Source organism: Delphinapterus leucas, chromosome 7 (genome assembly GCF_059928025.1).
Source record: "Delphinapterus leucas isolate spDelLeu-1000000601 "Yukka" chromosome 7, BTC_Dleu_Yukka2, whole genome shotgun sequence".
NCBI lineage: Eukaryota > Metazoa > Chordata > Mammalia > Artiodactyla > Monodontidae > Delphinapterus > Delphinapterus leucas.
Genome location: NC_143135.1, coordinates 93,325,650 through 93,350,620, shown reverse-complemented (window position 1 = coordinate 93,350,620; position 24,971 = coordinate 93,325,650). Strand labels below are relative to the sequence as shown.

Below are 24,971 nucleotides of genomic sequence, written 5' to 3'. Positions count from 1 at the left end.
TGTTTATCCATTCTATATATAATAGTTTGCATCTGCTAATCCCGAACTCCCAATCCATCCCTCCCCCATCCCCCTCCCTCTTGCCAACCACAAGTCTGTTCTCTATGTCTGTGAGTCTGTTTCTGTTTCATAGATATGTTCATTTGTGTCATATTTTAGATTCCACATATGTGATATCATATGGTATTTGTCTTTCTCTGTCTGACTTGCTTCACTTAGTCTGATAATCTCTAGTTGCATCCACGTTGCAGCAAATGGCATTATTTCATTCTTTTTTATGGCTGAGTACTATTCCATTGTATATATTGTACTGCATCTTCTTTGTCCATTCATCTGTCGATGGACGTTTAGGTTGTTTCCGTGTAGAAGATTTATTTCTGATAATGGGTTGACCTTCCTGTGCTTCCAGGAAGAGCACAGTTAATGATAACAACTGGGGAGCTACCTTTTGGGGTAGCTGCATTGCGGATGAACACCATTTGGCTGAGCTACTGTTTCCTAAATGCTGGACTTGAGGTGAAGTGGTGGAGATAGAGTCAGCATGAGCCATGGAATATCACTAGAAAGCCATAGGGACATGGACACCCACACTGAGACTGGAATTGCAACTGGGGAAGAAAGAATTGGATGAGCCAGGTGAAGAGCCAACTTCTCACTTAGGTGAGAGCACTAGAAAGAAAAGGCCTTAAAAATTCTTTCATGAAATTATTAGCTGGAAATTTTTTTTTTTTTTTTGGTGGTACGCGGGCCTCTCACTGTTGTGGCCTCTCCTGTTGCAGAGCACAGGCTCCGGACGCGCAGGCTCAGCGGCCATGGCTCACGGGCCCAGCTGCTCCGTGGCACGTGGGATCCTCCCGGACCGGGGCACGAACCCGTGTCCCCTGCATCAGCAGGCGGACTCTCAACCACTGCGCCACCAGGGAGGCCCCAGCTGGAAATTTTTAAAAAGAGTAGCTTCAGAGGACACCTAATTGAAGTTATTATTTTTTTTTTTTTGAAGGGGAGAAGAGGTCAGGGCAGAGATGCAGAAGCTCTGGCTCTTGCCCTGCACCACCATCTGAGGCGAGACCCTTAGGACTTGGCTGCTGATACAGGACTGGATATTGAGAATCAGCCAGCTCTGGAATCACAGGTACTAGCCCACTTTCTTCTGGAAACTGGAATATGAGAGGGAATGAGAGGAAAAGATCTGAGTCATAGTTCGAACCTTTACAGAAATAGCACAGGGTGGTCAACCTTGCATGTAGACGAAGCTGCTGTTTATGACACACAAAGAACTGATGAATGTGCCCCTCACAAGGGAGCTGTTCGTGGACAGAGCCATACAGACTGATGTGTCTTGCAGCTCTGGCTCACTGCCCTGAAATGAGCATATGGCAGCGTGGGAGGAATCGCTTTCTCTCTCGCTCAGCATTGTAACTGGGACCTGCAATATGGGAACTGCAGCTCTTTCAGTGACAGTGGTAAGAGTTGCTTCTGCTCTTCCTTCTGTGCTCTCAGTTGCTCCCTCTCTCCAAATGAGTTGATGAGATGGGAAGAGGGGCCTGGGCACCCTCCCTTCTCTCCTGTCAGGGCTGTCCTGTCTGCAAGGAGCCTGCATTCCTCTCTTCCTCAGTGGGGCAAAGGGAAAAGACTTGAGGTTCAGAGGGTAAGGTTCAATTCCAAGCAAAAGCATTAAGAGCCCAACTGTGGTGTAGATCCAAGCTATGCCTCCAACCCAGGCTTTTCAGCACGAAAGCTGGTGGTTCTTTCTGCTCCCATACAGGGAACTGATACTTGAGACAGGCAGCAAAGGACGGACACATCAGGTTGGGGAGAGGAAGCATTGCAGGAAGAGAAGGCAGCAGGAGCAAAGTGGGGAGGTACCCAGAGTGCTAGCAAACAAAGCTGAAAGGACAGGCTGGGGCAGACCACACAGGGCCTTGGATGCCAAGCTGGGGAGTTTGAGCTTCATTGGACAGGTATATGGGTAACCACTAATGTTTATGCCAAGACATGACAAATATCAGAATTGTGAGACTCTAAAAGCTTGGCTGCCGATAGGATGGGAAGAACAAGGGAGAGTAAGGCATCGTGAAGAACTCCAGGGTTTCAAATTTGGCTGCTAGGGAGATGTGGTGGCATTCTGAGAAGCTGGGAAGTGAAGAGGAGGAACTGGGTGGGGTGGGGAAAAGACGATGGCTTTGGCGCCAGACATTGGGGTTTGAGCTGTTATAAGGATAACCAGAGAGAAGGATCCAGAAGAACCCTCAAGAAGGGAGACTGGTTATTTGTAGTGAGGTAGATGGACCTAGAGTCTGTCATACAGAGTGCAGTAAGTCAGAAAGAGAAAAACAAATACCGTATGCTAACACATATATATGGAATCTAAAAAAAAAAAAAGGTTCTGAAGAACCTAGGGGCAGGACAGGAATAAAGACGCAGATGTAGAGAATGGACTTGAGGACAGGGGGAGGGGGAATGGTAAGCTGGGATGAAGTGAGAGAGTGGCACGGACATATATACACTACCAAATGTAAAATAGCTAGCTAGTGGGAAGTAGCCACATAGCACAGGGAGATCAGCTCTGTGCTTTTGCTTTGTGACCACCTAGAGGGGTGGGATAGGGAGGGTGGGAGGGAGATGCAAGAGGGAGGGGATATGGGGATATATGTATATGTATAGCTGATTCACTTTGTTATACAGCAGAAACTAACACACCATTGTAAAGCAATTATGCTCCAATAAAGATGTTAAAAATAAATAAATAATAAAGAAGGGAGACTGGGGCTTTCTCAGGAGGTGAGGGGGCCTGGAGATTTAGACATAAGTCATCTTTACACACAAACAGGCCACTGGGAGAAAGGGTGAGGTGAGAAAGCATGGCTGGAGGTAGAGCCAGTGGGAGCACACACGTGGGCTTGGTCGGGGAGGAGTTGTGAGAGGAGCCCCCGGGAAGCAGCAGTGCAGGGCTGCTGAAATCAAGGGTTGGCAAGTTAAAGGTTGCGTACCTGGAACTGAGCTTAAGCAGAAGGGGGTTGTCCAGAGTGAGAAACGCCACTCAGAGGTCACGGAGGATGAGGACTGAGAACAACTCGCTGCATGTGGTCACTGGGAGGCGATTAGTGGCCTCAGCCCTATTATAGCCTGGCTGGGGTGGGAGACAGATTATGGGAGTTTGAGGGGGCAAAGAGGTGGTGAGGAAGAGGAGGGGCTGGGGCAGACCCTGCCGTGGAGCTGGGAAGGGAAGGGGAGAGAGGAGCAGAGCTCAGTAACGCAAGGGAGAAGCAGTGTGGGGCAGCGTTTGGCATCTGTAGGATGATGTAGGAGTGGGAGGGTGGGGGAGGGGGGATGGCTTGGGGTGAGTAGCTTGTGGTTTCCTCACTGGAATCCCTCATGGGAGTGTGATGCCTCCTTTCTCCCAGCAGGATGTGGGCAGCAGGCCACATGGCAGCAGTGGTAGGGACAGCAGCTACCTTAGCAAAGCTGGCTGGCTGCCTGGGTAGCTGATTGCATGATGGGTGTGAGGACGAGTCTCACTGGGGAGCAGTTGGGCTGGAGAAACAGACCTGTTTCTCTATGCCCATGAGTGGTGGCTTCATTCAGGGCTACTGGGAGGGGATTGTGTTCATTCCCTTTTATCCGTGCACCCGTGTCCTTGCTCCACACCCACCGTGAGGCAGTAATCACAGCTGCTCACCTGCTGTCAGTGCTTGCCCCACCTTTAATTCCCAGCGGCAGGCGGACTCTCAACCACTGCGCCACCAGGGAAGCCCAACCCCTGACCATCTTTTCAACCTGATTTGGATTTCCCCTCTCACTCATGTCCCCCAGCATTCCAGTCTCGCCAGGCATCTCCTTGTTCTTTGAACAGTTAGTTATGCTTTTGCAAATGCTGAGCCCAGTGCCTGGGATAACCTTCTCTCATCTCACCAATGACTCCTGCCCGTTGTTAAAGACGCAGCTCATAGGTCAACCCCTCTAGAAGCTTTCCTGGCTTACCCACGCCTTCCTTGGGTATCCTATCGCGGACACTGTTGGTAGTTTACCCATTACTCATCTCTAAGTTTTAAAATTTATGACAGACCCTGATTTCAGTTGGGTACTCACCACTCTTCCACACAGTCCGTGGCTTTAGGGGAAGCTGACTCCTCATGACTCCCAAGCCTCAGAGGTGAGTCTGGTCTAAAATAAACCCAGTCCCCTTGCCCGTGGTTGGTTCAGGAATTGAGAAGGTACCCCACATTTGGGCCAGTTAGACACAAAAAGAGATAGACCAAGGACCTTCTGGAAAAGGTCTTCTTACTTCTAGAAGACAGCTACAAAAGAGAAAAATCTACCCTCTTTGTGTGCTGCATGGCACCAAGTCTAGAAGAGATGGCTTGAACTGCCCCAGCTGATCTTGTCACCAGACTAAAGATGAAACCCAGACCGGGGAAAGCAAGGAGAGGCGGAAAGGAGCTGGGCTCCCCGTCGCATCACTGAGCCCTTGAGGAAGCCAACTCTGGATCCTGCCTTAGTGCTGGACTTCCTGCTGCATAAGAGAATACATTTCCCTTTTTATTTAAGTCATCTTGAATGAGGATTTTTGTGACTTGCAGCCAAATACATGCTAACTGACACAGTTCCAATAGTACTTTTGCACCCCTGTGAGATCATATCATATTCCAGGCTGCGAGAGTCTCAGAAGCAGACTGTCATATACGTAGCTCCGTCCCTGGTTCCTAGCACTGTGCCTTGGAATACCAGTCCCCATGTGGATTGAATGAGTGAATGCATGAACTCGAGCCTTACTTGGACTTACTCCTTAGGGCAGTGGTCCCTACCTTTTTGGCACCAGGGACCGGTTTCGTGGAAGACAGTTTTTCCGTGGATGGAATGGGGCAATGGTTCAGGCGGTGATGCCAGCGATGGGGCGCGATGGGGAGAGGCAGATGAAGCTTCGCTTGCTCGCCCGCCGCTCACCATCTGCTGTGCGGCCCTGTTCCTAACAGGCCGAGGATCGGTACCGGTCTGTGGCCAGGGGGTTGAGGACCCGTGCCTTAAGGTGTTCTGCCATAGAGTCTGCTTTATTATCAATTCCCTCCCTCTTCCAAAAGTTGCAGGTCCTTCACAAGCATGCTGTCCCTACTCCCTTCTTGGCATGGGTGACACAGGACAGAGAAAATCCAGGCTCCAGGGATTTGCTTGTTGCCATACAGTGTGCAGGTATCAGAACAGGGCCCATGGATTGGGACTCCTGGCTTCCAGACTGGCACCTACATGTGCCAGGACCTATGTTGAGGCTGTAGAGACAAATGACATGCAGTCCCTGCCTTCACAGGCCTTACTCTCCAGTCGGACAGATACATGAGGAAACATAGTCATAGGTTCTGTACAGTTGCAGCTGGTGTGAACCACTGCATAAACCTGGGGCACATTTTAAGATCTGGTTGCCCGAGAGTACACCTTCCTGATTAGCAGTTAGTCTGAGACCTCTCTCTTGAAGTCCCCCCCAAACCCCTTGAATTGTCCAGTAATCCTGGTGGTATACTCGCTCAGTCCAGATAGGATTGCATAGCCCACAGGCTCTTGTCCTTTGATCCTAAGGCCCCTGCCAGACCGCAGTGGGGCCCCCAACTTGGTCTTCAAACCTTCAGCACTCATGGATCAAACTCACATGCTCAGCCATTGTTATCAATACCAGAATTAGAAACTGCCTGAGGCTCTCTGGGTCTGGAGGAAGTTTTGCACCACCCACACGGTTTCCCCAAACCAGCCCTCTCCCAGCCCCTTCTGTGTCCTTAACTTGGGCCTAGGTTACTCACCTGGACACCTGCTTATGGTAATCCTAAGATAATTCTAGTTTAGGGGACTGGATTTTACAGGCCATTAGTCCAGCCACAGATCTCCCTGATTCCTGAGTCTTGGGGAGCAGACATTAGGCAGTTCATCTATCTCTTGCCTCCCAAGAGGCACTGCTTTGTTACATAAATTGAGCGTCTGCCCCAGCAATCAAACGGTAAGGCAAATTTTGCTAAACCACTAAAACAAAACAACCCCCCCCCAATACAGGTTTTGTTATATTCTGATCCTTCAAACGATGAACTCCTTCAGACTTCATCTTTGCAAAAGTAACAGGATTCCTCAAGTGACCCTGGGCAGAACAAAGATCAGCTTCTCAAGGACAGAGAAGAGGAACAAGGGAAACAAGGTTAGTAACAAGGGTGAGTGGTGAGTCCTTTCCAGGGTGGGTGTGTGGAGCGAAGGGAGACAAAGGAGAAACACTTCAGAAAAGTGAGACCTTAGCAAGCACTGCTCTCCCCCAACTTTGTATCATGGAAAATGTTAAGCATACAGAGAAGCTGAAAGAAGATTCAGTGAACACTCCACCCAACACCTAGATTCTACTCTCACCATGTATTATACTTGTTTCATTACAAACTCATCCATTCATCTCTACATCCATTCATCAATTAGCTTTACTAATAGCTTTGCTGTTAATTTTATTTACACCATAAAGCTCACCCATTGTAAGTGTGGAATTTCAATGATTTTTGAAGGTTGAGCAGTTGTGCAACTCTCACCACAAGCCCCTTCTAGAACACTCCCACCAGCCCCAGAGGCCCTGCGTGCCTGTGTGCTGTCAATTACGGCTCCTTCCTTCGGGACAAGGCAACAACCAGTCTGCTTTCTGCCTCCGTGGGTTTGCCTTTTCTGGAAATTTCAGGTAAATAGAATCATACAATACATAGTCTTCTGTGTCTGGCTTCCTTCACTTAGCATAATATTGTTGACGTTCACTCTTGGTGTTCCATGTGACAGTAGTTTGTTTCTTCTGATTGCTGAGTTGTATTCCATTGGATGGATATACCACAGTTTGTTTATACATTGTCTGGTTGATGGACATTTGGGATTGTTTCCAGTTTGGGGCTATTATGAATCACGCCGCTGTGACCCTTCCTGTGCCAGCCTTTGTGTGGACATATGTTTTCTTTGCAAGGTTTTAAAGGCTAAGTAGGAGCTGACTAGGTCGTTAAAGCCAGAGGAAAACATCCTGGGAGAAATGCCCAATATGTGCAAAAGCTCAGAAAATGAACGTGCCTGGTATACACAGGGGATGATAGTAGTTCAGTACTGTAGGGAAAGAAAACTCTCTTTTCCTCTGCCCATCTTGGGTTCATTGCCTGGGGCCCTGAAAATTAGACTGACAGAAGACAGATTAAGGAGAAAAAAACAGAGTTTATTAGGTCATGCATAGACATGTGGAAGAACTCAGTGGTGAGTAACTCAAAGAGGTGGTCAGAACTGGGGCTTTTTTTTTTTTTCTTTTTTGGGTGAAGTAGAAAAGAATAGCTTTATTGCTTTGCGAGGCAAAGGGGGCCACAGCAGGCTCACGCCCTCAAAACTGTGTCCCAACCTGGAAGGGGTAGTGAGGAGTTTTACAGTAATGGTTCAAAGAGGAGGGTGTGATCAGCTGGTGGACATTCTTCTGATTGGTTGGTGGGGAGGTAAGCGGGAGTCGGCATCGTCAGCCTTCTGGTTCCAACCATTCTGGGGTCCACCTGCTTGTGAGCAGCACACAGTTAACTTCTCCCACCTGGTGGGGTTCGGTATCTGGTTTCAGGACTTAATGAAGCTCAGGTTCTTGATGTCTCATTGCAGAAAGAATTCAGTGAGAGAGCGATAGGTAAGAAGTGGATTTAGGGCTTCCCTGGTGGCGCAGTGGTTGAGAGTCCGCCTGCCGATGCAGGGGACGTGGGTTCATGCCCCGGTCCGGGAAGATCCCACATGCCACGGAGCGGCTGGGCCCGTGAGCCATGGCCGCTGAGCCTGCGCGTCCGGAGCCTGTGCTCTACCATGGGAGAGGCCACAGCAGTGAGAGACCCACGTACCGCAAAAAAAAAAAAAAAAAAGAAGTGGATTTATTTAGAGAGAAACACACTCCACAGACAGAGCGTGGGCCCTCTCAGAAGGTGAGAAAGGCCAGAACTGAGGCTTATATAGCATCCTGACAAGGAAGAATAAATTTGTAGAGACGTGATAAGAAAAGAAACAAGGGTTTAGGCCTTTAAAGGTGGTAAGACGTGGAAAGGTAAACATGTGGAGGAAACTAAAAGAAGATAAAAGTTGTTTTAGCAAGATTCTTTATGTTGATTCCTCTAGTGCCATGTCCGGGCTGATAAGAGTCTAGAGTTTACAGTGATTAAGAATCATCCTGTTCTTCCTGGTAGAGAAGAGGAGGCCAGAGAGTTCGCCTTGTGTCTGCTTTTTAAGAATTGCCTTCAGCTCAAAATAATCCTTATGCCAGAGTAGCATGTTTTGGGGTGGCATGCCCTGAACCCCTTCAGTGTCATGGGGGAGTGGGATAGAGAGGTAGGCAGGGGCTAGACCACAAAGCCTAAGTAAGGCACTGTGCTGGGGAGAAGGGGGTGTTGCATCGTGTCTTGAAGGCTCCAAGAAACCTGGAGCAGTTTTAAAGGCAAGCCCGTGGTTAGGTGTGCTCTGTAGAAAGGTCATAGGCTTGCAGCACAGAGAATAGGCCAGCTAGAAAGGTATTATAATTGATAGGTGAGAGGTTCAAGGTCCTAAACCTGGTCCTGGTTCAGGGTGGAGGTGAATGAGTGTGAACTGGACTGAGACTCTGTACGTGCGTCCTTGGTGGGGGGAGGACTTGGGGTGTTGCAGGGGCAGCTGAGGGATTCAACCTTGCCCACAGCCCCACGAACACCCCTTCTCCAGTGAGGCGGCAGAGCAGCCTCCAGCTCTCCTAACTTACCTGTGTGTGGGGCTCTCAAGGTTAGCGCCATGGGGGTCAGCGCTGTTTCAATGTTGATTACAGAGACGGTGAGAGCCGCTCAGATTTCTAATTAAGATTAAAGAATGTACCCGGCTTATAAATGGTTCTCAGGAATGTATAATTTGATTAGCCTGTTTTCTCCGGGCACTTTAATTTCTGGATTAAGGAATGTGGCCTCTGACTACAGGTAGGGCTGCTTGCTCACCACACACAGTCTGGGACCTTTCAGGGTATTAGGATGGTGGGGAGGTAAGTCAAGAGGAGGAGAGGGACCCTTGGCCAGAGTGGTCCTTCTCTATTTGTTTCTTCTCCTCTTCCTCGTCACTTCTGGACGAGAATGAAGATCCCAGCTCAGGATCAAAAAGTGCCCAAATATTAGCTATAAAATAAATGCACTCACCTGGATCTCATTTACGTTAATTTATTTCTATCCGAAGGCACAGGAGGTGGGTCCTCTTCCCTGTTCCCATTTTGAGCCCAGCCAGCTAATCCCTGGCAGGGCCCAGGCTGTGGGGCTCTGTCTCTTTAGGGAGCATTGCCCCAGTGTCAATTATAATCACTTTGGTAACTCTAGGGCAGATTCAGAGGCTGCCTCTTCCCACAGAGCCCTGGGCGCTGCCAGGGAGGGGCCAGGCCGACTGCAGGCTCTGGCTACCACAGAAGTCGTATCTCCCAGTGGGTAGCATCCTAGGCTCCAGGCCACTCACCTTCCTCCCTCCTCATATCCCTCAACCTCCTGCCCAGGCTGCATTCTGACTTCTGTGACCCCTGGCACTCTTGCTTTCATGGGTCCCTTCCTCCATTAAAAATAAAAAAAAATAAAAAATTCTGTTTTACAACTGTATTGGTATAAAGATGAAAAAATTGATATTACATGTTAAAACACTTTATCCTATCTGAAAGTTCATTTGTTTTCTTCTGATTTTAAAAGAAATTCAAACATTTCCTCTGGCCGCTAAAAGTATGGTGGGCCCTGTGTGCCCTGTGACTAATGGATAAGGCAGCCCTGTCCTACCTCCCAAAGCTCTTGACCAGCAGCCCACCTACTCGCCCCCTGACCTAGTGACAAGTAGCAGGGCTCGAGGGTCCAGTGGACTAAATGCTGTTCCTCTCTGCAGAAGTCCTCAGAGGAAGCCTGTATTAGCTCTGCCCCCAGGCTGTCCCTAACCTCTCCCTGGCCCCTCTTCACTGCTGTTTCTGAAACCCAAGCCACTCCCATAGAGGGGGCCGAAGCTTTCCTACCCCCCCACAACCAGGCCCAATGCCCTGCTTCCCTGGGCATCACCTGTCTTCTGTTTGAATGAGCGTTCTCCCTTCCCCTGCACTCCCCAGGCTGACCGCAGGGGGTCTGCGCAATGCTCAGCTCCTGGTAGGCAGGGCTTCTCAGAGAGGGGTTGGAGGAATGCCTAGGGGAGGGGCTGTGCAGTGAGTGTTTAAAGAAAATTCCAGGGTCTCTAACTTAGACTTCTACATCGGAATCCCTGGCTGGATCTGGGAATCTGCCCTTTAAGGGGCTCCCAGGTGACTCCCTATATGCACGTGAAAGCTGGCCATGACTGGTGTCCGGAAAGGGCTGAACTTGGTCGCCTTGCCCCTCCTTCCTTCTCCCAGGCCTCAGGCCGTTTGCTTCTCAGTTTCACACCTGCTGGGCATTCAACCAACATCCCTAAACACCGTGTTAGGAATGATGGAGAAGAAAGGGATAGTGCGGTCCAATCCCTGCTCCGAGGAGTTTAGAGTCTTTTCTTTCTCAGAGGGTGGGGTACCCTCCATCCAACCCTGCCCCACGCCCCTTGTTCAAGAGACTTGTCTTTTCATGCTTCTGAGGAAGAGGTCTAGGGGCTCAGCCGCATCCACCAGCTTCTGAAGATAATAGGAAACGTCTCTGGGCAAAGATGCTTGTTGACAGAAAAATGCTTAATTTTAGGAAAGCAGCGTGAGCTACAGTATAGGCAAGAATTGCATGCATTTAAAGAAATACGATTCCAGGCACTCTAAGAAGGTGAGCTGGAAGGTACTGCACAGGATCTGTAGATGGCACCCAGGGCTCCTGCCCCAGCATTGTCACTAACCAGGGTGTGACCCAGGGCAAATCCCCTAACACCTCTGGGCTTCGGTGGCTCGTTAGGACCTATTGAGATGGTGCATATGGCAGCCCTCTGTAAAAGGTAATGAACTCTGCACACTATTCATTATTATTTTTCTAAGTATTGCTGTGGTTGTTCCAAGGGAACAGTAAGGTGAGTTTGCAGAACGCTGGAGGAGAAGTCTGGAGACTGGGGCTCAGCTCTGCTTCCACCTGGCTCTGTGTATGGAGACCCGTCACTGATCTGGGTCTTACGATCATCATCCCAATAAAGGCGGGAAAAGGGACTAGATAATATTGTCTCGGTTTTACCACTTCCAAGTGAGTCTAACTCTGAGTGCAAGGCCAAGTTCTGCTAGGATTACTGCCTGGTACACCCAGATCCCGCTTGAGCTGGGGTTTGTGCCCCCATGGTCCTTCAGCGCTGGTCCAGGCCTTACAGGAGGCGGGGACTGGAGAACAGGGTCTCTGGTCAATGGGGCGCGTGGTTCTGGGGGCAAATCGTGCAAGATTTCGGAAGACACGTTGGTTAAGGTCGTCCAGGGTCAGTACCAGGAGGTACTCCCCCCCGTCCTCTCGGCCAGCTCCTACACCTCCAAAATGTGGGGCGCTTCCTCAGTGAGGCCTTCCTGGACACACCCTAGCTCTTCCCCGGAGCGGGATGGACACATCTGCAGATTGTTGTGTCTTCTAACCCGCTCCTTTTCCTCCCCCCGTCTTTATTCTTGCGTCCGGATCTCCGGAGGGCCTGGGAAAGGGATTAGAGCTCGGAAGGGTGGGGGGTAGCGGACCTGCGGCGGTCCCCGCGCTTGGGGTCTCTATACCTGCCCGGCAGCTGCAGCGCAGGCTGGCAAGGGGCCTCTCCCGGCTTCCCGCGCTGCTCAGGAAGCGTGTTGGGACGGGGCTAACGATAATTAACACTTGGGGCGCGTTTTGTCTTCGAAGTGCTTTACAAACACGATCTAATTAGCCCGCGGGGAGGAGCGGCGCCACCGAAATGCTTGCTTTATTATTCATTTCTATACCGTCTGGAGCGCGCAGCCCCGGCGCACGAGTGTTGGCGGGGAGGATACCCCGGCTGGGGTGCCTACTTCCAGCGCCTCCGGGCTCTCGGTAGGGAGGGCTCCGCAGCAAGGCCAAGTGTGACTCCGCACATGTCAGCCCCTTCTCACGCATCTCATTTAATCTCCGCGGCAATCTAAAGAAATGGGTAGGCTCTGGGGCTCAGAGAGGTTAAGAGACACGTCCAAGACCACACAGCCCATACGGGGACGCTGAAACTCAAACCAGGCCCCCGAACCGCAAAGCGCCAGGTCTTCGTCCCCTCCCCGGTGGCTTCGCGGGCCCCGCTCAGCGAGGCTCTGGGAATCCCACCCGGCTCGCAGCATCCCGGCGCAGCGGCGAAGGCGGGCGGAGGCTGGCGAAGGCGGGCGGCTGGCGGCAGTGCGCGCGCTCCCGGGCCGGCCGAAACTGTTGCCATCGCAAAGCTCCCCGCTACACCTGAGCCGGGGACAGATGTGCATCAATATTTATTCGGAACTCCCAGGAAACCTGGATGAAGTGTAATTATCTCAGCTCAATCAGCTCGGATTAGCATAACATCAAGTCACCCATCAGACGGAGGGTTTGATTTCGGGGATCAAAGCGCCGCGCTGTAGCCGCTGATTAATCGGGGAGAAGAGAGCGGAGAGAAGAAAGATGCGCGGGCTCAGCGAGCCGCAGCTGCACCGCTTTGATGCGCCGATTGTGCCAAGTTCCCTTTACGGGCTGGTTCGGCTCCCGCCCCCGCCGCTCCCCGGACCCGCTGCACCCACCGGGTCCCTGGGTTTTAGCGCCGCTTCCCCGGTAGCAAGTCGCTAGCTCTAACGTAACGCGCCACCCCTGCCCACCCCGAGGCTGTGCTGTGAAGCGGGGTGCTTGCCGGTGGAGTTTCTGCTCGGGCGCTGCGGGGCTCGCCGGCATGGGGCCGGACACCGGCGAGGACCACCCTTCTCCTCCTGGTAGCTCTGCTCTGAGAGTGAGCGGTGTACGTCCTTCCGAGGTTGCCCAGAGGCTGAGCTGAGGAGTGAAATGCCGGCGTTCAAGGCCTTCCCCAGGCCGGCTCCAGCCAATTTTCTTTTTTTAAAAACATTTATTGGAGTATAATTGCCTTACAGTGGTGTGTTAGTCTCTGCTGTATAACAAAGTGAGTCAGCTATACATATACCTATATCCCCATATCTCCTCCCTCTTGCGTCTCCCTCCCACCCTCCCTATCCCACCCCTCTAGGTGGTCACAAAGCACCGAGCTGATCTCCCTGTGCTATGCGGCTGCTTCCCACTAGCTATCTATTTTACGTTTGGTAGTGTATATATGTCCATGCCACTCTCTTACTTCGTCCCAGCTTACCCTTCCCCCTCCCCATGTCCTCAAGTCCATTCTCTACATCTGCGTCTTTATTCCTGTCCTGCCCCTAGGTTCTTCAGAACCATTTTTTTTTAAAGATTCCATATATATGTGTTAGCACATGGTATTTGTTTTTCTCTTTCTGACTTACTTCGCTCTGTATGACAGACTCTAGGTCCATCCACTTCACTACAAATAACTCAGTTTCTTTTCTTTTTATGGCTGAGTAATATTCCATTGTATATATGTGCCACATCTTCTTTATCCATTCGTCTGTCGATGGACACTTAGGTTGCTTCCATGTCCTGGCTATTGTAAACAGAGCTGCAGTGAACATTGTGGTACGTGACTCTTTTTGAATTATGGTTTTCTCAGGGTATATGCCCCGTAGTGGGATTGTGGCTCCAGCCAATCTTTTCCACCTCACCTGCCCCATCCCCCTCCCACCACACAAAAATCGCTGAGGTTTTCTTAACTTGCCCTGCTTCCTTGATTCTGTACCTTTGTGCAATCCACTTTCCCGACTGGGATGCCCTTCTGTCCCATTTCTTTTCATAACCAACTCTGACATCTTTAGCACAGCCCAAAGCCTCTTGCCCTGGCCGAAGGCAGTCCTCATGCTTCTAGTGGGTTCAGCAAGTGAGGGGAGCCTCTGTCCTGGCATCCTGGCATTGTGCTGTCACGATCTAGATTATCGCCCCCCACCCCCAATCCCAGCAGGCTTGTACTGTGCACTGGGAGGGCCCAGTCAGCCCTGGAGAAAAACATTTTCCAGGGGATGAAGATGGGCAGATTTTATTGATAATCCACATGGCTGCCTTGCCAACGTCAAGCTTCCCCCTCCCAATTTGGACTGGCTCCCCCCTCCCTCAGCAGATGTGCTGAGGGCAGGAACCCTGGCTTACCCATGCTTGTGTCCCCTTGGATACAGTCCTTGGCACAAAGCAGATGTGGATTCTAGCTCTTGCCCTTTGTTAACTCTCTGTTTTCTTGAACAAGTCACTTGACCACCCAGGAACTCAGATTGCCAAGCTGCACAGGTTTTTGTGACTGTAACATCCTGTGTTCTGGGATCTTCCTTCATAAACCCTGTTCAGTGAAGCCACTCCCAGGACCCAGTGCCCCACTTGGTGTTGGGGAATCCTAGAATCTTAGGGTCAAAGGGAAGCTCACGACCCCTTCCTCATCCTTCTGACAAGTCTTTATCCTTTGCTAGAGGGGACGGCAGAGTAGAATTCGGTACTGAGGGTTTGCCCTGCCACTGGTCCACATGGGAGCTTGGCCAGCATGGTGAGGGCAGGGGACTGGAGGACCCACATGGCCACTCTTCAAGGTTCTCTCTGGCTGATAAGATGAAGGCATCAGCTATGGCATCACCTGGGGTGTCCGGACACCAGGATTCTCCTGGCTGAAAGGGCCTGGAGAGCAATGGAGACCCAGGGAGGTTTCAAAGCTGAGACATGTATGTATCCATTGGCATTCTCTGGAGTGCAAGCCCTTGAGGGCAGGGACCATCTCTAGTTTATTCCCTACTGTGCCCCATAATCAAAGCTCAGTGCCCGACACATAGTAGGTGCTCAATAATTTGATGTAGAATAAATAAATAAAATTTCATAAAGGAATGAAAGAGAAAGAAAGGAAAGATGGAAGGAAGGAAGGAAGAAAAGAAGGAAGGATTAAAGGATTGCAACCACAGTAGGGGGCTGAGTCTTGAGAGTGGGTGGGCATGTGTCCAGTACACTGGCAGAAAGATGATTTATCTCCATTTCAGATCTCTACTATGCAACATCGTGGATTTTTCTCTCCCCTTTAATTAAGAACTAAATATAGACCTTAATTAAGACACTGATGAATTTAATTTAGAGTGGCATTAGGACCTTAACTTGCACCACTCAATGCTGTGTTTGTACAATGTGGGATATAAGCTAAATGAGTGCTTGTTTGTTACCACCATAAATAATTCACTTGCAAATCCCTTTTGAAACATCGCTAACACTAACCTGCCCCAATCTAGAGGATGCTTTTGGATGCCCACTGCCTAGCCCCTCTTCACTTGTCTATATCACAAGAAGGTCCTATCTTGTTCCTACCAAACTGGAATCCTCTTTTGCCCACTTCAGCAGCCTTGCCCAAGTCCTTTGGGCACCCTTTGTTCACTGCCTTTGTTCACCCAAGTCCCTCTGCTGGGAATGCCTTTTTCCTCACTTCTCACCCTGAGTTTGTCAGGAGAGCTCCTCCCCTTCCTTTAAGTTCCAGAGCAAGTGCGTGGATTTGATGAAGCCCTCTCTGTTCTCTCTCCCTGCCTCCTGATCTCTAAGCACTTAAGGTGAGAGCTCCAAACTCCCACAGAGTTTTGTTAATTTCAGCACCTATGCTGTCATGCACCGTTATTGTTTCATTACCTGTTATCTCCCTGGCCCTAATCGGGTTACGAGTGTCAGGCATGGGTCCTGTGCACAAGTGGGGAGAAGCTATGACTTTGACTTTTGTCCATGGAGCCCAAGGAGCCAACCTCCCATCTCAATCCTGGATGCCAGGTGCTGTGCTGGGACCTGGGAGACCCTTACAGTTTCTGCAGTGGGTCAGGGCATGGCAAGGGCTGGTGGTCCAGTTGTGTTGTGTGGAGGGGCAGAGCGTGAAATGGGCCCATCATTGCTCAGACTCCAGTCTGATGCCGAGAGAGGATGTATAGCATGGAGATTAAGAGCTGTTGCTCTAGGGTCTGGCAGTCTGGGGCTGGACTCAGTTATTTCATTTGTAAAATTGGGTTGTTCTGAGGTTAAGTGAGATTTTGCTCTCAGTGAGATACATGACACATAGTAAGTGCTCAATAAATGGTACTGATGTTGATGATGGTGTTTGGTTGACATGCTACCTGGTTGGAGATTGGGCAACTTGCGGTCAAGTGGAGGAGCAGAATGTATCATTCCTATTTTGTACGTAGAAAATTGGGGTACGGGGGGTGATTGGCCTCTTCAGGAGCTCCACGCTTTTTGTCCATAGTGTCTGTGGCTCAGGGCCCTTTCTCTCCCCTCTATGCTCCTCAAGTGTGAAATGAGGGAGTGGGCTGGAGTGATTTCACCCCCCTCCCTTTGTAGTCTTGGACGACTCAGCCACCTGACTCCTCCTCCTCTATTTCCTAACCTTGTGTTGGTACAATTTCATCACAAGTGTCTAGAGAGTGGGGATCCTGTTTTCTAAGCACGAGCCCCTGCAGTGTCAGGCGCATTGCTCTGTCATCTGGCAAGTGATAACCCTCTGTGATTTGAAGAATGAAACCATTTCCCTGAACCTACTGCCCTGCTACAGCACTGCTGTTCCAGACTCTGAACAAAATGTGCACCTTTTTAAATTTGTAGATTCAGTTGCCTTCTTTCTCTCATTGCCAGCACAGTATTGAATACTGTCAGTGAGGCTCTGGACCAGTGCTTCTCAACTTTGGCACTACTGACATTTTGGTCAGATAATCCTTTGTTGTAGAGGCTGCCTGTTCTTGTAGGAAGTTTAGCAGCAACCCTGGGCTCTACCCACTAGATGCCAGTAACAACACCTACCCACGCCCCGCCCCCAGTTGTGACAACCCCAAACACCTCCAGACACTGCCAGCTGTTCCCTGGCGGGGCAACTTGCCCCCTGTTGGGAACGATTGCTTTATACTAAGCACAGGCCATGTGCATACTCTTATGTATTTACCTGCCAAAGTGGTGATATAGACACTGGCCTAAGGCTCAGTCTCTAGATGAGGAAACAGACTGAGTAGAGATTGTGGAAATAGACATATTGTCAGTTGGAATCTGGACACTCAACCTCCTTTAGCCTCAGTTTCTCACCTTTAATATGTTGACAATCATACCTCACTCTTAGGGTGACTGTCAAGTTCTTAGCACAGTGCTTGACACTTGATAGGTGATCAATAAATATTAGCAAATATTCTTTGGTAGATGCACATTCAGACTCAATAAACTTTTTAAAAATTGAAGTATAGTTGATTTGCAATGTTGTGTTAGTTTTAGGTGTACAGCAAAGTGATTCAGTTATACACATATATATTCTTCTTCATATTCTTTTCCTTTATAGATTATTATAAGATATTGAGTATAGGGCTTCCCCGGTGGCGCAGTGGTTGAGAATCCGCCTGCCGATGCAGGGAACACGGGTTTGTGCCCCGGTCCGGGAAGATCCCACATGCCGCGGAGCGGCTGGGCCTGTGAGCCACGGCCGCTGAGCCTGCACGTCTGGAGCCTGTGCTCCGCAACGGGAGAGGCTACAACAGTGAGAGGCCCGCGTACCGCAAAAAAAAAAAAAAAAAAAAAAAGATATTGAGTATAGTTCCCTGTGCTATACAGTAGATCATTGTTGTTTAGTTTATAAATAAATATATATATATATCTTCAACAAACATTTTTAATGCCAGTAATAGCAACAGTTCATATATGTGGAGTACTCATTATAATATTCCAGACACTGTTTAAATGTATTAACTCATTGGACCCTCACAGGAATCCTATGTGGTAAATGTTATTCTTGTTATTCAGATTAGGAACAGAAGCACAGAGAGTTAAATAACTTGCTAGTAACTTGAAAACGGGGATTTAAACCCTAGACCATGCTCTTTATTACACACCATGCTGTGGCACCGAGCTCTTAATAGGAGCTTTTACATTCATTTCATTTATGAGCCCATCTCCAGAATCACCTTTTTCTAGGGTTGCACTGTCCAGTTTGTGGCTATTTAAATTAGAATTAATTAACATGTAAAATCCAATTCCTCAGTCACACTAGCCACATTTCAAGTGCTCAATACCCCCAGGTAGTTGGTGGCTAGACATTGGGGCAACTCAGATACAGAGCACCCCCATCATTGCAGAGATTTCTGCTGGAAAGCACTGTTCTAGGACTGTGGGAAATGGAGTTCTTTCCCTTAAGAGTTTTTGGATATCTGTTTGTTTGCTTATTTATTTATTTAGGCCGTGCCACACAGCATTCGGGATCTTAGTTCGAACTTGCGCCCCCTGCAGTGGAAGTGCGGAGTCTGAACCGCTGGACAGCCAGGGAAGTCCCTGGATGTCTCTTTAGATAATTGATGTCATTCAGTGAACACTGTGTCCAGAACTGTACAACCACTAGAGTATTCTGTTCATTTTACATTTATTAAGATCCTGCTGTGTATCTGGAACCACATTTGGGACTGAAGATATAAAGATAAATAAATAAATATGGTCCCCGCTCATAAGTGTAGTTTATAATAGCATTAGATTGTTAACGTACAGAGCCCAATGTTGTGTTTGTAGCATGTGGTCCAGGAGCTAAATGAATGTGAGAGGCACTAAATTTGTGCAAGAACCAAATGTCAGGATAGCCAGGGCCAGGGCAAGGGTCAAGTGATTCTCTGAAAGCTAGGTTAGAGGAGGGACCCAGGGGACCTTCCTTGAAGGATACTTGTAGTCCTTGTGCAGGCGGGGACTGGGCAATGTTCTCCGGCATCTGGAGTTGTTCAAACGCTCTTTGGCTGGATTTCTGCTGTAAAAACTTGCAGCAAGGAGAGTCGAGCAATTAGAGCAGGTGGGCGCAATTTAAAGGAGATTTTGTCAGTTGGTGAAGAAGTTACAATCCAGGTGAACCCATAATTGAGCACAGTGAGTGGGGTTGGAAGTGTAGGGATGACAAATGTTAGGGTGTCACCTCTGCTTCCACCTCCAGAGACCCCAGCGTCCGTCTTCTCACATTCCAAGCTGAGCCCTTCCTCTCACCCCCCTTGAGCTCTCAGCCCCTGCTCGGTACCATGTCAGCTGACCTTGCCCAATTGCCCATCTTCCGGCTCCAATTCAACACTTCCCTAGCTCAGAAATTGCTTGGTGATATTGGGAACAATGAGGCCTGACTCTGTTAGTTCAGAGTAAAATGGTTTTTTTTAAAGGTTATTGCACTCCTGGTGATGTATGGACAAGTCAGGAGAGCAGAGGGAAAGTCGGGATGGGAGGGAGAGGTGAGTTGGGACTCCAGAGTGGCTGGAGCCTTGGGGCTGGCGGGGGGGTGAGGCATGTGCTGCTACTGCTGATACCTGGCCTGTGGTCCTGCCAAGCAGGGCCCTGGCTGAGCCAGATTAGAGGAAAACCCTGGGTGCTTGGCTGGGAGAGGGTGAAGCTGTCAGGGCTGCCAAGGGCCCAGGGGCTGTGGAGAGCTTATTCCTTCTTGGGGGCAAGAGAGAGATCAAATGTAGCTTCATCTCATCCTTCATCTGGTGACAAGAGTGAGGCAGTGAGATGGGCCGGAGTGAGAAGGTTTGCATGGGACCTCAGTGAGACCCAGAAACTGCAAGTGACTTGCCTAGGGACACACAGCACATAGTGGCACTGTCACTAGAACCCAGGGCTGTGTGTGTATGTGTACGTGTGTGTGTACATATGTGTTTGTGTGTGTGAACAGTTCATTCCTTCTCTCGATGGGCAGTGTTTCATGGTATGCATGTTCCATAGGTTGTTTAACCGTCCACTTGTGAACGAAAAATTGGGTTGTCTCCAGATTTGGCTATTATTATTAAATTAATAGATATAATAATTTAGAGCAGTTTTAGGTTTACAGAAAAATTGAGTTGAAAGTACAGACAGTTCCCGTACACCCCTCCCCACCCAGTTTCCTATATTATTAGCATCTTGCATTAGTGTGGGCCATTTGTTAAAACTGATGAACTAATATGGATACATTATTATTATTAACTAAAGTTCACAGTTTACATTAAGGTTCACTCTTGGCCTTGTACCTTCTATGGGTTTTGACCAACGCACGTCGGTATCATACAGAATATTTTCACTGCCCTAAAAATCCCCTGTGCTCTACCTATTCATCCCTCCCTCCCTCCCTCCTAACCTCTGCCAACCACTGATCTTTTAACTGTCTCCATAGTTTTTCCAGAGCTCTTTTATTTGCTTCTCTCTAGAATTTTCTAAAGGTCTCCCCTCTTGGCTCTCTAGACCCAACCACACCTAGCCATAGAGGCTTCTTGGAACCCAGGCCTCATGGGGAGGTAGTTTGGGGTGTGTGTGAGCAGCCTGCACACAAGTTTGAGTTGCTTTCTTTTAAAGACCAACTATTGCTGGAACTGGCTGATCTAGCCCCATCCCACTGGTTGAGCTGTGGCCTGAAGAGGGCTTGGTGCTCCAGGCCCTGTTTGGGGCTGAGGGAAACCAGAGGAGGGGAGGGGTGGCCCTGTCAACTGAGAGCTCAGCTCTGGGGCCTTTTCCAACCCTGAGGCCCTCAGAGATCCCAAGCACTCAGCTCCTTTACAACTGAGCTTAGAAGCCAGCTGCCTGGGCCCTCTCTCTCCCAGAGCCTCTGGCTCAGCCTGGGGCTGCCTCCTTGCCTGCAGGCTTCCCCTCTAAGTCCCACTTTCATTTCTAAACAGACAGGAAAACAAGCAATTGATTTTTGGGTATTATATAAGCTGGGTGAGGGAAACTTTAATAAGGAAAAGAGCAGAGGGAGGGGTCTGAAGACCTTAAAACTACAAAAAGCCCACCATTTCCAACCCAAATGGAGATAGCTACAAAGCTGCTATGATCAGAGAGATAGTGCAGGTGGCCCCAGGCCCTTGGGAGAAGCCTGGCTCAGCCACCCAGGGCTCTGTGTCGTCCCACTGGAGGCTGTGCCTAGGCAAGTCTGTTCTCTCCCTCCTCTTGGGGCTCCCAAGTTTATCTCTTCTGTTCCCGGGCCATCCTGCACTTCCATGGTCACACTTCATTTGGTTCTCAAACCACCCTTGGAGGCAGGCTGGGACTTCAGAGAGTCAGGGACACACAGGACGTGAGGGTGGGAGGGACCACAGGGACTAAAGTCAGCGCTTCTCGTCATACAGGTAAAGGAGTCTGGGGTGAGACAGTGCTGTTAGCACATAACAGGGGCTGCGGCACATGTGTCCCAGCGCCTGGCCGTGCCCACTCCATTGTCGTCAGGTGAGCTGGTGAATGCATAGTCTTCACAGCATTTTTTTTTTTTTTTACATCTTTATTGGAGTATAATTGCTTTACAATGGTGTGTTAGTTTCTGCTTTATAACAAAGTGAATCAGTTATATATATACATATGTTCCCATATCTCTTCCCTCTTGCGTCTCCCTCCCTCCCACCCTCCCTATCCCACCCCTCCAGGCGGTCACAAAGCACCGAGCTGATCTCCCCGTTTGCAGCATATTTTTACACTCTGGGTTTCTGGAGCTTGGAGGCTGGGGTCGCTGGGAAGGCCCAGGTGAGGATTTCCAGCCCCTGCTCCTTGGAAGGCTCTAGATCTCTAGCCCTCCAGGCCAGGATCTCCATAAAGTCTTGGACAGGCTGATCTTGTCTCTTCTGGCCAGCCTAGAACTCTCATCCCATCTTCCACACTAAGGCTGATCCCTTCCATGGGAACCACGGCAGAAAGCACAGAGAAGGAATGCAGGCCTGGGAGTCAGGCTTTAAAAAAGCCACGTGGGTTGTCGGAGTCGATGAAAAAGTCATACTTTGACATCTTGTCTCGTCCCCTTGCCAGGTCCTAGGTTTCCTAGGTGCCGAACTGGGAAACTCAGATTTCTACGAGGAAACCTACACTTTGAAACCCATGGGGAGCTGCTGTCCCTGGCATCCTGCTTCCTTTCCTCTGTGCCTTTGGTGGCCTCACCGGTGACTTCTCCCTTGATGTCCCCTTTGGTTGTTTCTCAAATACGACTTTGTGGAGGGGAAGACCAAGACTCATTTCACTGCCGGGCTCCAGGCTTGATCCTGCAGTGCCAGGCATGGGGGCAGCAGAGATGGAAACCATCCCTGCCGGGTGCCAGCTCACCTGCCACCTTCCTGCATCTGAGGCAATGCGGGGGCCTTCCTGTTAACACTCCGCTTGCCAATGGGGGGCAGGCCTGCTCCGTCTCCTTTGACCTGGCCTGGGAATCCAACACTCGGCTCGGGTGGCTGCAGACATGCAGAGGGGGTTCCAGTTTTCATCTATGGGGAGAGTGAAACCTGTGGGGGAGATGGACCCAGGATAGCAAAGAGATAAGAAATACTGAGAACCAGGATATTTGACCCTATTTAACCCTATAAGCTCTCCTCTTCCCCCAGCTCTTGCATTTATTCAAGTAACTGAAGACTAAGCTGCTGGGCCATGCATCTTGGGAGGGGAACTTGAGTGACTAGGACAGAACCTGCGGTCGGAGAGGGGAGAGCAGAGCAATGTCAACCTCCCGCATCACATTGCATGGTAAATGGTACCGTGAGAGAGAGACCTCTGCCCTCCACCCCACCCCCAACGCAGCCCACCAAGCGGGGGTCGGGGACAACTGCAGGAGCTGGTCCTCGTGTGGGATTTGATTTACTGTGTACCTTGGCACCACTTCAGGAGGGGTCTTTCTCCACCTGCCCCAGGGTTTGCTAAGGCTTTTATACAGCCTTCAGCCCAAAGCTCATTCTCAGGTGGGTCGTGTGCTATTTACAGAACAGGCAAGTCTCGCCAGTTGAAAAGAGCTGACTCTTGGACTCACCTGCTGGCATCAAATCCCAGCTCTGCACTTAGAGGCAGGGATGGGGGCTGGGGGTCCAGTTGTGGCTCCCCGGGGAAGGGAGTAAAAGCCCCTGTGGGGTAATCCCAGAGGTTGGCCCTATGGGGGGTGGGTCCCAGGGCATAAAGTATGAGGGCTCCCCCAGACCCAGGACTGAGAGCCTCTGATCTGCATCCTGGACACCAGCCCAGCATCTCTGCATTCCCCGTGCAACCTGGGAGATGAAAGAGCACACAGACTGCCAACCCTCTGGCCCCTGGGCCTCCGAACTGAGGAAATGGCTGAATAATGAATGAGGCCAGAGCGCTTCAGAGAGGTGGGCCCAGGGACAGTGCGGGCAGGGGGAGGGGCATGGACAGATTTGGGGGAGGGACAGCTCGTGGAGAGATGCCAGGAGCCCTGATGAGGTCTGTGGTAGTGGCTTCTGCTGCAGGTCACAGCTGCGATTCACACAGAGGAAAGTGGCCACGAGCGCTTGCGTATGGATTGTGTCTAAAACCTGCAGCCTGTCACACGTCTAACCTTGAGACAGCCTTCCCGGTTGTCCTCCCACCTTGAGCCTCCTCCCAAGAAAACTACCTGTGGGGCTGGATATAGGCTGGATCCAGGGAGCCCTTCCTAAGCTGAGGGCTGATGGACAGGAGACTTTTTCTGGGCATCAAGAGGAGGGCCAGACTAACCACGAGGGTGGTTATGGTACCTGCGACTTCTGGCAGGTGCTGGACAAGGGCGGCTTGCATGGCAGTCCCCAGAGGGGATGGAGGGTCCTCTGGGGCATCCCTGCCAGATACCTGATTGTTGCTGGTGACAAGACGCTCTCTTCTCTTGAGGCGGCAGTTCAATTATGTGGGCACCCATGTGTGTGACCTGGGGACTTCCCACCCCTTGCTTTCTCCGTCACCTTAACATTGTCCTCACACTTTCTAAAAGGGGCAGCAGCTCCCAAAACCCAGCCTGCAGAAATGAGGGGCCACATGTTTGCTGCATGCTTGCCACGTGTCTGGTTCTTTCCTTATTGAGTCCACATGGCAGTTCACATATGTGAGCAGGAGAATCTCTGCTTTAAAGAGAAATAAACGGGGGCACAGAGAGACTGGGTGACTGGGCTCAAAGCACACTGCTAATATGAAATGGGTGAGTTGGGATCCAAATGTATGTGGCTGAGCTGGGATCGGAACTTGAGGCTTTCATTCTTCTCTTGGGCATTTTGAGGGCCTTTGAGTCCAGCTTACTGCTGGGGGAATTTGTCAGGGACTGCCAGCTGCCCCGGTGCCCAGCTCTCTCAAGCCCTTCTTAGCAGTAAGTAACTACTAGGGCAAGTTTTAGGCCAGGGAGCCGGCAGTGTCCTGGATTTCCTTCCCGGGAATTCCTTTTTCCCCTTCTTTGCAAAGCCTGTTGAAGCAGATGGATGTCCTGTATTTGCCAGGTGGGTGGGACCATCTGTTAGCCCTTCTCCCTGGTCTTGCTGCAGGGGGCACCTTCCCAGCAGGCTTTCTCTGTCTGCCAACACCAAGCATGCCACCAAAGCAAGTAGGGGACCACTCCTCTTAGATCAAATTTGGCCTATGCCTACCCTCTCCCCCCATCCTTCAGGCAGGAAGGAGGCAGCATCCCTGGGCTCTGATTGGCTGAGGGCTTTCCTGTGCACCTCTCTTCCGGGTGGCAACCAACCTCGCCACTCTGTGCTGCACTCTCGCAGGCCTGTCCTGGCTGCTTGCAATGAATACTGGCCTGATCAGAGCCCAGCCAAAGCCCCTTTGCCTAGCGAAGAGGCGGGGCGTCGGGTCTCCCACTCCCCAGGACCTGCAAACCTGCTGTGAAGAGCTGGATTCAGGAGCCCACAGTCTGGCTATGGGAAAGATGGTTTGGCAAAATGGGTTTCAGCTTTGGTGTGAGCCAGCCTAGATCATCGGGGCGCTGGGCATGTTTAGAAAGTTCTTCCCTACACACAGGGGTCGGGAGGTGGGGAGGCAGGGGGCAGGCCCCTCCTCAAGGGAGCACGCAGAAAGTTTGAAGCCATCCTGCCCGCCACTCCCTGGGGGTTTTGCAGAAGCCTCACCCACCCTGCTGGCCGGCCAGGCCCTACCTCCTCCACTGCTCCTCCCCGCCACCCTGCCTCCCTTGGGTGGGGTGGGTCTCCCAGCTGGCCTGCATAGACCAGAGGCCCCTGTGGGCAAGGCCGTGTTAGAGCAACCCTCCACACTTGGAGATTCCCGTCA

General features: G+C 50.5%; 1 long non-coding RNA gene across 1 annotated transcript in view; it reads left to right on the top strand.

The window, feature by feature from the left end:
* The window catches only part of LOC111166944 (uncharacterized), a 161,939-nt gene that overhangs the window by 28,240 nt on the left and 108,728 nt on the right, over positions 1-24,971 (top strand). The window contains exons 2-3 of the long non-coding RNA XR_002642715.2: positions 1,001-1,132; positions 6,034-6,172. This is a non-coding gene — a long non-coding RNA (uncharacterized LOC111166944). The remainder of the gene's footprint in view (positions 1-1,000; positions 1,133-6,033; positions 6,173-24,971) is intronic.